Here is a 15,301-nt window from a genome sequence, read left to right as displayed (position 1 = left end):
CTCTGACCCAGGAGTCCCTTTCTCCACCAGAGCCATGAAACAGTGGGAGCTACCTTGTAAGGCAAAATCTCAGGCCCTTCACGGCTCTTGATCAGGTGATGCTCTCCCAGGGAACCTCGAGTAAACACGGTTCATGGTTCACCAGGCTCACCAGCTTGGAAATGGTGTGTCTGAGGTCCCCTCCCACCTGGACTCAGCGGCAGGGTCTCTGCCAGACACACAGTAAGTGATGGGCCATCTCCAGGCTCCGGTGGGTGCACTCCGAGCTGCTGTCGGCAACTTTGATGGACATTAACACTGCTTTTGTTTGCTGTATTTTGAAGGCCAGTGGACTGGTCTCTATTACATTCGGTACATTTTTCTGTTTAAAGGAATTCTGTGACTTAAATCTTCTCTACCTGAGGGCAGTAATGCACATCATTGTCTGCAGATGAGTTAGCTTGCCAAGGGCCTTCATTCCCAGAGTAATGGAAGGAAGGAGAACGAAAGAGATGGCGTTAAGCCTCTTATGATGGGAAACCTAAGATGCAGAGCTTGCTCTCCAGGAAGTACGGGGTTGCTCTGCCTTCCTCTGGCCCCTCCTGGCGTTTTCCATGTAGGAAGATGAGAACCAGGCAAATGCTGGGGAGAGATAAGACTTAAAAAATTGTTTTAAAATTAAAATAATAGACACACCATTTGTGAAACTTTCAAACAATACAGAACCTTATTAAGCATACCACTGAAGTTCTCCCCAGCTCCCAACAGCTTGCTAGCTGTTCCTTCAGGCCTTTTTCTTTGCCCATCTGGGGATGGGGAAAAAGTGTGTGTGAGGAAGGAGATTGATGGCTCACCAGGAAAGCCATAGAAGCAGGTGGGAGCTTCACACATGGTCAGTTTAGAGGGAGTCCGAGAACATCTCTGAAGAAGAGCCCAGAGCCCCTTATAGAAAGTAGACCCTAAAAGAGAAGGATTCCATAAGCAACAGTGTTGACTTGTACAGTTGAAGTGGGTGAATTGTATGGCATGTGAATTATATCTCAAACTGTTATTTTAAAAAAGGATTTCAAATCAAGTCAGGTTACTTGTACACTGTTGGTGGTGTTACCAAACCAAACTTGGGTCCACTTGCCCAAGCACAGCAAAGCCAATGTACTGACACCAGGTCGTGGTGAAGAAAAGTGCAACATTTATTGCAGGGCCAAGCAAGGAGTAAAGGCAGCTAGTGCTTAAAAGACCCAAACTCTCTGAAGGCTTTCAGGGAAAGGGTTTTAAAGACAAGATGAGAAAGGGGTGGTCATGGGGTGTGTGATCAGCTCGTGGACACTCTTCTGATTGGCTGGTGGTGAGGTCATCGGGAGTCGGCATCTTCAACCTTCTGGTTCCAATCAGTCTGGGGTCTGCGTGCTTGTGGGCAGCAGACAGTTAACTTCTCCCACCTGGTGGAGGTTTCAGTATCTGCAAAACAGGTGAAAGGACATGGCTCAGAATATTTCCTATAGCCCCTGAGGAGGAACTAAAGGTGCTTGACTGTGTTTAATGGCTAAACTATTATTATTTGTCTTGCTTGACTGGTTTTCTTTCTTTCTGCATGTTCTCACCTCTCTGATTAAATCTGTTCTTTGACTAAAGTTTTTCTAGTCTAGACAAAAGGCAGGCGAGGACACGGGAGGGTTGGGTCCTGTTCTGGGAAGGCCCACTAAGGTCCTGCTCGGTCACAGTGGGGATGGAAGTTGGTGGATAACAGTATGGAGGGTCCTCAGAAAACTAAAAGTAGAGCTACCATATGACCCAGCACTCCCACTCCTGGGTATTTATCCGAAAAATACAGAAACACCAATTTGAAAAGATACATGCACCCCAATGTTCATAGCAACATTATTTACAATTGCCAACATATGGAAGCAACCTAAGTGTCCATCAACAGGTGAATGGATAAAGAAGATGTGTGTGTGTGTGTGTGTGTGTGTGTATATATATATATATATATATATACGTATATATATATATACACACACACATATATACAATGGAATACTACTCAGCCATAAAAAAGGACAAAATTTTGCCATTTGCAGCAACGTGGATGGACTTGGAGGACATTATGCTAAGTCAGACAGACAAAGACAAATACTGTAATGATATCACTTATATGTGTAATCTAAAAAATACAACAAACTAGTGAATATAACTAAAAAGAAGCAGACTCACAGATACAGAGAACAAACTAGTGGTTACCAGTGGGGAGAGGGAAGGGGGAAGGGGGAAGATACAGATAGGGGAGTAAGAAGTACAAACTATTATGTATAAAGTAATCTACAAGGATATATTGTACAATACAGGGAATATAGCCAATAGCTTATAATAACTGTAAATTAAATATAACCTCAAAAAATTGTGAATTGCTACATTGTACACCTGTAACTTACATAATATTGTACATCAATTATACTTCAATAACATTTTTTTAAAAATCAAGTCAGTTTAGTAAAAAGAGAAGAGAGATTCTTTCAAAACCCGGATATAGGCTTACATTTTTTTGCTTTGTCTATGGCACTGAGAGATCCTAGGGATATATGAGCTTATTCATAAATTTAGCATGAATAGGAGAAGTAAGGTAGGGAAAGAAGAAACATACCCTGGGGGTGATAATTGTATTTATTTCTGATTTCTTAGCCTGGGTGACAGGCATATAGATACATAATATGGTAATGTTGTATAATTCTTTGTATGCCTGAAGTGTTTTATTTTTTTAAGGGAAAGTGATGAGAAATAGTTAAAATTCATTCAGAAAAATAATTTTACATACCATAGATTTATATTTGTTTCATCAGACTGGGGTTGGTGTTTATATTGGGAGTAATTCCATAACTCTTAATTGCACCGGATCTTCTGGGTTTGCTTCATTTTAAAATAAAAGGAAGTGAAATAATGGGTTCATCTAGCAAAGGGCCTGGGCTTTTGGGCTTGGTTGGTGACATCTGAATGGTTTCTGATGCCATCTAGTGGAAATGACATGTACTGCTTCAGTCATGACTGCTTTGGGAGCAGCGCTGACAGCCTTGGAAACACTCCAGGAACTTTTTTTTTTTTTTTTTTTTAAAGATTTATTTTTTTTTTATTGATTAATTGATTGATTGATTGATTGCTATGTTGGGTCTTCGTTTCTGTGCTAGGGCTTTCTCTAGTTGTGGCAAGTGGGGGCCACTCTTCATCACGGTGCGCGGGCCTCTCACCATCGCGGCCCCTCTTGTTGCGGAGCGCAGGCTCCAGACACGCAGGCTCAGTAATTGTGGCTCACGGGCCCAGCCGCTCTGCGGCATGTGGGATCTTCCCAGACCAGGGCTCGAACCCGTGTCCCCTGCATTAGCAGGCAGATTCTCAACCACTGCGCCACCAGGGAAGCCCTCCAGGAACTTTTTAAAAAAAATACTGATGCCTGGGCCCCACCCCCAGAGATTCTGACTTGATTGGGTCTTGGGTGCGGCTTGGGCGTCAGGACTTTTTAAAAGCTCCTCGGGTGATTCTAGTGCAAAGCCAAGATTGAGAACCACCAACCTAAAATGAATGAGAGAAACGTTTAACTCCTCGAGGGCTGTACTGACAAGTGCTGTTCATTCCTTCCTTCTGTCACTCAGCAAATATTTATTGAGCACATATTATATGCCAGATAATCTTCTAGGTCCTAGGAAAGTAAAGTAATTAAGACTTAATCAAAATCCCTGTTCTCATGGAACGTATACTCTCTTGAGAGGAGAAAGGCATGAATCAATAAATAAACAGTGAAGAACGCTATCAGGAATGATAAGTACTACGCACAGAATTAAAAGAGGGTGATGGTATGGAAACTGGTGGGGCGGCTGCTTTCCTCGGGGCCAGAGAAATCTCTGGGGAGAAGCTGAGGATGAAAGGACAAGAAGGAGCTAGTGCAAAGGCCCTGCGGTTGGAGTGAGTTTGGTCTCTCTAAAGAACAGAGGAAAGGCTGAGGTGAACAGAGCATGGGGGGCGGGGAGAGGGCCAAGTGATGCCAGGTCAGGTCCCAAAGCTGGACTTTGGAAACTAGGGAAACGAGTTGGGGTTTTGTTCCAACTGCACCAAGAAGCTACTGGGCTTTGAAGGAAGGTAGTAAATGATCTGTAAGCCTTGAATACCAGCAACATTCTTTCACATATCTAAAAAACTGAGGCTTGTTCATCAGATTTCTCTAAAGGGTATCATGTTCAAAGCTATTTCTATAAGAGGCAGTTAGACACACGTTCATTGTTTACTAAAGGTGGTTATTCTGCCTTTATTAAATGTTAACCTACAAGAAGAATTGCAATTCAGAGGTCTCCAAGACCACTCTCTGGTTCAATGGTTTGCTAGAAGGACTCACAGAACTCAGAAAAGCTGTTCTGCTCACAGTTATGGTTTCTTACAGAGAAAGGGTACAGATTAAAGTCAGCCAAGGAAAGAGGCACCGAGGGCCGTGTCCAGGAGACAGCGGGTGCAAGCTTGCAGTCGTCTCTGCTTCTGGAGCCGTGTGAACGCTCGCTTCCCCTCACACCTGTGTGTGGCAACACACGGAACATTGCCAACCAGGCACCTCGCATTTATTACCAAAAGTAATAAATCCAAAAGGGGCAGTGTACATGTATTATCTAGAAAGATAAGAGGTTACCGAATACCAGAAGGAACAGCTAAAAGAGTTGAACGTGGTTGTTTCTGGGAAGAACCTGTGGGAAGGAGCCAACCAGAGACTGCTGTCCTTCACCATGAGCCTGTTAGAACTGTCAGTCCTCTCGTGCAACTATCAGTTTGGTAAAACGAAAGGTAACTAATATTTTGTGTTTTTTTTTAATTTATTTATTTTATTTTTGGCTGTGTTGGATCTTTGTTGCTGCACGTGGGCTTTCTCTAGTTGCAGCGAGCGGGGGCTACTCTTTGTTGCTGTGCGCGGGCTTCTCATTGCGGTGGCTTCTTTTGTTGCGGAGCACGGGCTTTAGGTGCGTGGGCTTCAGTAGTTGTGGCACACGCACTCAGTAGTTGTGGCTCGCGGGCTTAGTTGCTCCGCGGCATGTGGGATCTTCTCGGACCAGGGCTCGAACCCCTGTCTCCTGCATTGGCAGGTGGATTCTTAACAACTGCGCCACCAGGGAAGCCCCTAACTAATGTTTTAAAAAATCAAAAAGAGGGCTGTAAAAAGAAAACGTATTCATGTTTTTAAACATTGTAAACGGCTGGTAAAAATAAAAGTTTTTTACTGTGTAAAATTTTTAAGAGGAAATGGAAGGTACATCAACTGTACCACAATTTTTATTTTATTTTATTTATTTTATTCTATTCTATTTTATTCTATTCTGTTCTGTTCTGTTGTATTCTCTTCTCTTCTATTCTATTCATTTGCCATACAGAGCAGCTTGATCTCAGTTCCCCCACCAGGGATTGAACCCAGGCCCTCGGCAGTGAAAGCGCCTCGGGTCCTAACCACTAGACTGCCAGGGAATTCCCTCAATTTTTTTAAAAAAGAAGAAAGGATGGGAGATGAAAGATATCCAGAAAATGTTCTAGGAAGGAAAAAATGACAAATGAAACAAATAGCATTTATTTATCTGACACAGAAGATTTTGGATTCTTTTGAGTGCTGTGTTTTAAACGTTATTTTTACGGACTTGTAAAAGCTACAAGGCTTTTCCTAGGTTCATTTGCAACATCAGTCCCCTCACTTTTTTGTAAAAGGCGGTGGGTTTCAACTTGTATTCCTCAGAGCCTGTGGGATTATGGGGAGGCACCTGCAGGGCACCTGGAGCTTCGTCCAGGGGACACAATGTGAACAGGGCTCTGGGTGCCCCTACTTCAACGAGAATCTCTCTCCTTCAGTCTGGTTTACGTGGTGATGTTCTCTAGGAAAGGGATCTTCTGCTGCTAAAACGAAGGCTGCAAACCGTGCCAGAGTCTTAGGTCCCGCAAGGGTCTTGGGTCTGAGGAAGGATTCCATACTTAGGTTCAGAAATATCTCAGGTCACAGCATCTAGGCACTGAGCTCTGTATTTGGACAAGGGGTGGTAGGTTTGGAGAAGGGGTTGGGGGTCTGGTCACTCAGCACTGGCTCAGGTGCTGGAAGCTGTGTTGTTGGTGGGGTCCTGTGTTGGCAGGTTCAGGTGATCAACTTACAGCTGAGTGATTCTCTCACCTGAAGACAAAGACAAGCTTGAGCTCCTCGACTCTGCAGGGCCTCCTGGTCATAACATAGGGACTTTCCTGCATTCTTTGTCAGCAGACCTTTACTGAACCCGACATCGGGCCGGGCACTGGGTAAGAGCTTGGATCCAGCTGTGAAGAAGGGCGGGCCCCTGGCTTCATGGTGGGTGGTCTAGTTGATGACACAGGCAATTGCAGGACATTGTTGGACCACTCATTTAGCATCTGTCCCCCTAGAGCCACTCTCCACATTCCTGTACCCTGCCGTCGACCACAGGAGGATGGTCATAGCCTGCTGTGGACCACATCACAGGCTCCCTAGGCCCCTGGCTTGCAACTGGGTTTGCCATTGCGTAGCTCCAGCAGGAGATCTGAGTGGCAGGAGACTACGGTGTTGAACGTAGTTCTTTCCCTAGCTCTGATGAAGGTCGCTGATCCTATATGACTCTTTCCTTCCAGGTTCTGACAATTCCTCCCTTCATTTGTCTCTTTGGGCTTAGAGGTGATAACTGCCCCACTAGGTTATTACACTAATCCTGTGACTGCCCACATCCACCCCTAGAGTTACATAATTTAAATGTGGCATCTGTTTCCTGTTGACCAGAGCAACTCTGACAAGTGCGGTGTTAGGATAGACACAGAGCCGAGCACTGAGTAGGGTGTAGCTTGTTATGAAGACGTGGGGAAGGGGTTGGGTGGGCAGGAATGGTGGGGTAACTTTTGTTGTGCCCTGATCTGATTGGCTACCATCTTGTGGTTTAAAAGCCATAATAAACAGTTTGGATTGTCTAAAGCAGGGGTCAGTAAATTACTACCTGGGCCAAATCCGCCTGTGTTTGTAAATAAAGTTTTATTGGAACCTAGCCACACCCCTTCATTTACATGTTGTCTCCAGCTGCTTTGGTGTTACAGCAGCAGTGTTACTGACCCAGGTCTTTGTACTGTTCCATCAATAGAGATTGATAAGAGACCGAAGAGAAATTCAGGCAAGGCTTTACTGGGGCTCGTGCTGCACCACCAGGGAACAAAAGCAAGTAACTGTTCCCTTGCTCACTCCATGAGCAGGGGTGAGCTGGTCCCTAAGATGGGGTGAGGATGGGGGCGGGTCTGTGGGTTGGGCAGAAGGAGTGGCTTAGGTGGTCTGCCCACCCCCTTGGTGGTGCTGTGTGCAGGGAGAATGTGCAGGACACTGCTTTTGTGTCTGGCACCTCAGAAATGGCAGTTGGTTTGTGGCCTTTTTGTATCTTGTTCATAATTGCCCTGACTGTGCATGTGTGTGGTTACTTTTAGTCCCTTATAGTTTCTTTGTATTCTGTTGCTCTAGGAGACGTTTGTCCAGGTGCAAGTGCAAGCACTCCGGTAGAGGGTCCCAGGTCCCAGCCTATCTCAGCAGGGCTGAGTAATCATGACAGATACTATGTATCTCATGACACCTAAAATATGTACTATCTGGCTGTTACAGAAAAAAGGTTGTTGATCCTTGATCTAAGGCAGCAGTTCTCAAAGTGTGGTCCATGGAAACTTGGAGGGTACCTGAGACACTTTCAGGAGTTTGGTGAGGTCCAAATTATTTTCATAATAAGTGAAAGACCTTTGCCTTTTTTTTTTTTTTTTTTTAATTGCATTGGCATTCGCACTGATGGTGCAATAGCGATGCTGGGTAAACTTGCTGGTCCTTTAGCAGGAATCAAGGCAGTGGCACTAAGATGTTCTATCAGTCATATTCTTCACTGCTATGTATGCACAGTTAAAAAGGAATAACGGTCAGTTTCACTTAAGAATGTCCTTGATGAAGCGGTAAACGTCATTGATTTTATTAACTCTAATCCCTTGAGCACATGCCTTTTTAATCCTCTGTCTGACAGAATGAGAAGTACCCATAAAGCACTCATGCTGCATCCATGGTTGTCTCCAAGAAAAGCACGTTGGGCTTCCCTGGTGGCGCAGTGGTTGGGAGTCTGCCTGCTAATGCAGGGGACGCGGGTTCGAGCCCTGGTCTGGGAAGATCCCACATGCCGCGGAGCGGCTGGGCCCGTGAGCCACAATTACTGAGCCTGCGCGTCTGGAGCTGTGCTCCGCAACAGGAGGGGCCGCGATGGTGAGAGGCCCGCGCACCGTGATGAGGAGTGGCCCCCGCTTGCCACAACTAGAGAAGGCCCTAGCACAGAAACGAAGACCCAACATAGCAATCAATCAATCAATCAATTAATCAATAAAAAAATAAATCTTAAAAAAAAAAAAAAAAAAAAAAAAAGAAAAGCATGTTGGCGACTGTTTGAATTATGAGCTGAATTAGCCACTTTTTTTCATGGAACACCATTTTTACTTGAAAGGATGATTAGCAGACAGACTGTAGTTGTTCAGGTTCAGGTACTTGGCAAACGTTTTCTTGAAAATGAACAAGGTGAGCCTGTCACTTCAAGGGTAGTGTTTGTTGCCAATGATAAAATGTGAGCATTTGCATGAAATTTGAGTTTTGGAAAACTTGTATCTGCCACTATGAGCTTCACAGCTTCACAATACTTAAAATACTTCTCTGTTGAGATCAGTGAGGATATAAATAAATGTGATTCTTGTAAGGTATAATGAAATGTATCAACATTTGGAAGATCTGCATATTGCTGTGTACAATATTTTTTCAAATAACTAATGTAAGATAATCTGAAAATCATCCCTGGTAAAATGTGCAAGATAGACCAATGGATTTTAATGTAATGGACTGTGAAAATTCGTTAGTATGGTTTCAATTTCACATCATAAAGAACCTTCAAGAGACTTCACTTGTTGAGTGTTGGTTTTGTATCAAAGAATTGCCACAATTATATAAAAAGGCTATTAAAGTACCCCTCCCTTTTCTTTTCAACTCAATATCTGAGTGAGGCTGGATTGTCTAATATATATCAACCAAAGGAACATATTCCAACAGATTAAGTACAGAAGTAAATATGAGTATGTATTGAGCTTTCTTCCATTAAGCCAGACGTTAAGACACTTGTAAAAACGTAATGCTACTCTTTTCACGAAATGTGTTTTATTTGAGAATATGTAGCCATTTTCATTGTTGTTTTTAAGAGAATAAATATTTTAACATTTTATCAGTTTTAATTTGTAATACGGTAAATCTCAACAGGTATAACCCGTATAGACAAAAGCTCTTTGGGGTCCTCAATAACTTTTTTTTTTTTTAATTTATTATTTATTTATTATTTTTATTTTTGGCTGTGTTGGGTCTTCGTTTCTGTGTGAGGGCTTTCTCCAGTTGCGGTGAGTGGGGGCCACTCTTCATCGCGGTGCGCAGGCCTCTCACTATCGCGGCCTCTCTTGTTGCGGAGCAGAGGCTCCAGACGCTCAGGCTCAGTAGTTGTGGCTCACGGGCCTAGTTGCTCCGCGGCATGTGGGATCTTCCCAGACCAGGGCTCGAACCCGTGTCCCCTGCATTGGCAGGCAGATTCTCAACCACTGTGCCACCAGGGAAGCCCTCAATAACTTTTTTTAAAAAATAAATTTATTTATTTTATTTATTTATTTTTGGCTGCGTTGGGTCTTCGTTGCTATGCGCAGGCTTTCTCTAGTTGTGGCGAGCGGGGGCTACTCTTTGTTGTGGTGCATGGGCTTCTTACTGCGGTGGCTTCTCTTGTTGCGGAGCACGGGCTCTAGGCGCGTGGGTTTCATAGTTGTGGCACACGGGCTCAGTAGTTGTGGCTCGCGGGCTCTAGAGCGCAGGCTCAGTAGTTGTGGTGCACAGGCTTAGTTGCTCTGCGGCATGTGGGATCTTCCAGGACCAGGGCTTGAACCCGTGTCCCCTGCATTGGCAGGCGGATTCTTAACCACTGTGCCACCAGGGAAGCCCTCTCAATACAATTTTTTCCATCCTAAAAGTAATACATTTTATTTAGAAGTCACATGGATGTAAAAAGAAAAAAATAACCTAGAGATCATCATATTAAGTGAAGTAAGTCAAAGACAAATATGGTATGATATCACTTATATGTGAAATCTAAAAAAATGATATTAATGAACTTGTTTACACAACAGAAGTAGACTCACAGACGTAGAAAACAAACTTATGGTTACCAGAGGGGAAAGGGTGGCGGAGGGATAAATTAGGAGTTTGGGATTAACATATACACACTCCTATATGTAAAATAAACAAACAACAAGGACCTACTATATAGCTCAGGGAAATATATTCAATATCATGTAATAACCTATAATGGAAATCTGAAAAAGAATATATGTATACATATATACATACACATATATATGTATAAAACTAAATCACTTTTCTGTACACCTGAGACTAACACAACATTGTAAATTAACTATACTTCAATAAAAAAAATTAAGAAAGGAAAAAGAAAAAGGTAAATTTCTAAAGACAACCACTGTTCACAGCTTTAAGTGTACACACACACACACACACACACACACACACACGGCACATTTATTTTGCTTTTTGCATTTAGCATTATGCCATAGGGAATGTTGCTATATTTTTAAAAACTTTTTATTTTGAAATAACTGCAGATTCACAGGAAATTGCAAAACAATGTAGGGAGAGTTCCCATGTACTCTTCACCCAGTTTCCCTCAATGGTAGCACCCTGGGTGACTCTAGTACACAATCAAGATTGGGAAACAAGCAGTGTTACAATGTATGTGTATAGTTCTGTGCAATTTTATCACATGTACACATGTGTGTAGCCACCATCGCAATGAAGATACAGAACTCTACCATCACCACAAAGCTCCTCATGCTACCCTTTTAGAGTCATACCCACCTCTCTGCCTCCCCCATCCCTAATCTCTGGAAACCATGAATCTATTTTTCATCTCCAAAATTTTGTCTTTTCAAAAATGTTATATAAATGGAATCAGAAGTATGTGATCTTTTGAGACTGGCTTTTTTTTCCACCCAGTGTAGTTTCCTTGAGATACATCCAAAATGTAACATATATCAATAGTCCATTCATTTTTTTTTTTTTTTTTTTAAGGATTTTCTTATTTATTTATTTATTTATTTATTTATTTTTGGCTGTGTTGGGTCTTCGGTTCGTGCGAGGGCTTTCTCCAGTTGCGGCAAGCGGGGGCCACTCTTCATCGCGGTGCGGGGACCGCTCTTCATCGCGGTGCGCGGGCCTTTCTCCATTGCGGCCCCTCCCGTTGCGGGGCACAGGCTCCAGACGCGCAGGCTCAGCAATTGTGGCTCACGGGCCCAGCTGCTCCGTGGCATGTGGGATCTTCCCAGACCAGGGCTCGAACCCGTGTCCCCCGCATTAGCAGGCAGACTCTCAACCACTGCGCCACCAGGGAAGCCCAGTCCATTCATTTTTAATTGCTGAGACGTATTCCGTGTATGGACTTACCATATACAGTTGACCCTTGAACAACAACATGGGTTTGAACTGCACTGGTCTGCTTATATGTGAGTGTTTTTTTTAATAACTATAGTACCTATATTTTCATTTTATAGATCTACACAGTGCGGGAAAAAGTTTGTGTTTTTTATTTTTTTTAAAGTTTGTGTTTGATTAGAGATCACAGTATGTGAAATCAAAAGAACTAGAATCTGAGTCTTCATTCTACCCAAATGTTTCAGATTCCTGTCCTTGGGTGAGTCATTTATCAATTCCTTTGTTTTTGAGGCAGAGATAGCAGTGCCTGGATTTTTTTTTTTTTTTTTTTTTTGGTTGTGCCGGCTCTTAGTTGTGTCAGGCAGGCTCCTTAGTTGTGGCTCGTGGGCTCCTTAGTTGCAGCAGTTGGGCTCCTTAGTTGCGGCATGCAAACTCTTAGTAGTGGCATGCATGTGGGATCTAGTTCCCTGACCAGGGATCGAACCCGGCTCCCCTGCATTGGGAGCGTGGAGTCTTATCCACTGTGCCACCAGGGAAGTCCCCAGTGCCTGGATTTTCAACTGTGTGGGGGGCTGACACCCCTCACCTACATTGTTCAAGGGTCAACTGTAATTTTAAATGGTTGGTAAACAACGTTTACAATGACTGATACAATATTCCTGCTGGTAGAGGTGCAATAGATTTCCTAGCTATTCCCTACTGTTGAACACTTAGGTGTTCCTGATGAAAATAAACGCTACTGACTATCTTGCCCAAAAAGGTTTTCCTGATTCTGATTTCTTTAAGATAGACTTTCAGAAGTGGAATTATTTACGCAAAGGATATTAATGTTTTTCAGACTCTTAATGCATGTTACCAAATTACTTTTCCAAAAGGTGTACTTGTCTATATAGCTCCCCCATAGCCATTTAGAGATTAAGATAAGAGGGTTTCCTAAATTACAGACTGAATAATAAATGTGTAACTTGCTTTCTGCCGAAGCCAACTCAGTGTTCATAGGAGAAGCTAATGAGCCCTGTTATGTCTGAGATGTACTTAGTTTGGTATGTGTGATCTAAACTTATCTGGGCATCATGCTGCCCACTGTGATCAACATGACTAGAGGCAAAATGTTGCACCCATGCTGCATCCAACAGTGGTCAGGAGGCCTGTGTATGCTTTGATCTGTGCCTCCTCTGGATTTTTGTTAGCTACCTCAGAGAGGCTGATCCCTGAAGAAGTAAAAGTGAGAGAATCAAAAAAGCTCAGATATATGGGACTTCCCTGGTGGTCCAGTGGTTAAGACTCTGCACTCCCAATGTGGGGGGCCTGGGTTCGATCCCTGGTCAGGGAACTAGATCCTGCATGCTGCAAATAAAAGATCCCACATGCCACAACTAAGATCCCGCACATGGCAATGAAGATCCTGCATGCTGCAACTAAGACCCAGCACAGCCAAATTAAAAAATAAAAAAGCTCAGATCTGAAAAGATAAAGCTGGAGGTATCACACTTCCTGATTTCAAACTATGCTACAAAGCTATACTAATCAAAACAGTGTGGTATTGGCATAAAAACAGACACCTAGATAAATGGAACAGAATAGAGGGTCCAGAAATAAACCCACATATATATGGTCAATTAATTTATGACAAAGGAGCCAAGAGTATACAATAGGGAAAGGACAGTCTCTTCAATAAATGGTGTTGGGAAAACTGGACAGCTGTGTGAAAGAAGAAACTAGACCACTATCTTACACTATACACAATTAACTCAAAACAGATTAAAGCCTTGAATATAAGACCTGAAACCATAAAACTCCTAGAAGAAAATATAGGCAGGAAGCTCCTTGACTTTGGTCTTGGCATTGAATTTTTGGATCTGGCACCAAAAGCAAAGGCAACAAAAGCAGAAACAAACAAGTGGGACTACATCAAACTAAAAAGCTTCTGCACAGCAAAGGAAACCATCAACAAAATGAACAGGCAACCTACAGAATGGGACAAAATATTTGCATATCATATATCTGATAAAGGGTTAATATAATATCCAAATTATATAAAGAACTCAACTCAATAGCAAAACAAACAAACAATGAGAAATATTTATTTGGTCTTGGTCCTCATTCCTGGCACAGAGCCCTTGGAATACAACCAATGCTCAACATTGCTTGGACCACACCGGGACTGAGGTGGTCCTAGTCCCCCCCTGAAGTAGCTGGGTTTTATACCATGTTGCAAACATCTTATAAAGTCTTGCGTGTGTTGGTACCACAGATTTGGCAACAAGAATTCAGGAACTTAGTCATAGGAAACCACTTATAAGTAAAAAGCAATCACAGAGTGGGAGAAAATATTCATAATACTTGTATCTGACAGGGGACTCATATACCAAATATACAAAGAACTCCTACAAATCAATATGAAAAAGTCAGACAGCTGAATGCAAAAATGGGCCAAAGGCTTTAATGGGAACTCTACAACAGAGAACACCGAACGTCCAATAGCGAAGAAAGAAGTGCTGAACTTCCTTAGTCATCGGGGAAGTGAGAATTAAGAGAACGATGTGATACCACCGCACACCCACTGGAATGGCTAGAAAAAAGACGGAAAATATTGATTGTTGGTGTAAGGAAAATCTCATTCACTGAATTCTTCTGTACTCCAAATGGGGAGCTTTTCTCCACACCAAGCAATTCTCCAGTTCTCTGGCAGACACCAGCTGGGTGTCCTACAATTTAAATCAGTTCTGACACTCTCTACCCGGAGTTAGCATCAAACCCCACTGGTTAAGGGCTCAGTCCCATGAGACTGCTCCCCACCCCCCCCACCCCCTAAACTACACACACTAAATGCAGGTCCTGGTTGTCACCCAAGCTTTTGACCAACTGGCTATAAATCGGAGGTTCCTATGACCCCGTCTTTGGGTTCAGTAATTTGCTGGGATGGCTCACAGAACTCAGGAAAGCAGTTTACTTACTACTTCTGATTTATTACGAAGGATATTTCAAAGGACACAACTGAACAGCCAGATGGAAGAGATGCTTAGGCCATAGGATGAAGGAAGGGGCACGGAGCTCCGGTGCCCTCTGCAGGGGTGCCATCCTTCCAGCACCTCCCCGCGTGCACCAACCTGGAAGCTCTCTGAGATCTGTGCTTTGGGGTTTTTATGGAGGCTTCATTACGTAGGCATCATTGATTAAATCATTGGCCATTGGTGATTAATTCCACCTCCAGTCCCTCTCCCCTCCCCTGAGCTTGGGGTGGGGGCTGAACGTTCCAACCCTCCAATCACCTGGTGGGTTCCCCTGGCAACAAGCCCCACCCTTCTGGGCTTTCCAAAAGTCAGCTCATTAACATAAACGCGGGTGTGGTTGTATTCCAAGGGCTCTGTGCCAGGAATGAGGACAAAGACCAAATAAATATTTCTCATTATAAATTGCCATATCACACTTGGTGACCATGTCATAGACAGCTGAGGGAAACGGAAGCTGGTACAATCAACTTTGGAAAACTGTTTGGCAGAATTTACTGAAACTGAACATGCACATAGACTGTGACCCAGGAATTCTACTCCTGGGTGTGCAGTCAAGAAAAGTCAGTGCTTATAGCCACAGCTTGAATGGTCATAGCTGCTCTATTCATTATAGTTTCCCGAACTGGAAACTATCTACCTGCCCACCAACAATAGAATCGGTAAAGAAATTCTTGTATAATATAGTTACACAATGGACTATTGTATTAATTGTACCACAAGCTGGATGGCTTAAAAGAACCCAGAAACTTATTTCCCCAGTTTTGGAGGCTAGATG

This window comes from Balaenoptera acutorostrata, chromosome 12, assembly GCF_949987535.1.
Source record: "Balaenoptera acutorostrata chromosome 12, mBalAcu1.1, whole genome shotgun sequence".
Lineage (NCBI taxonomy): Eukaryota > Metazoa > Chordata > Mammalia > Artiodactyla > Balaenopteridae > Balaenoptera > Balaenoptera acutorostrata.
Note: the sequence above shows the minus strand (reverse complement) of the source record.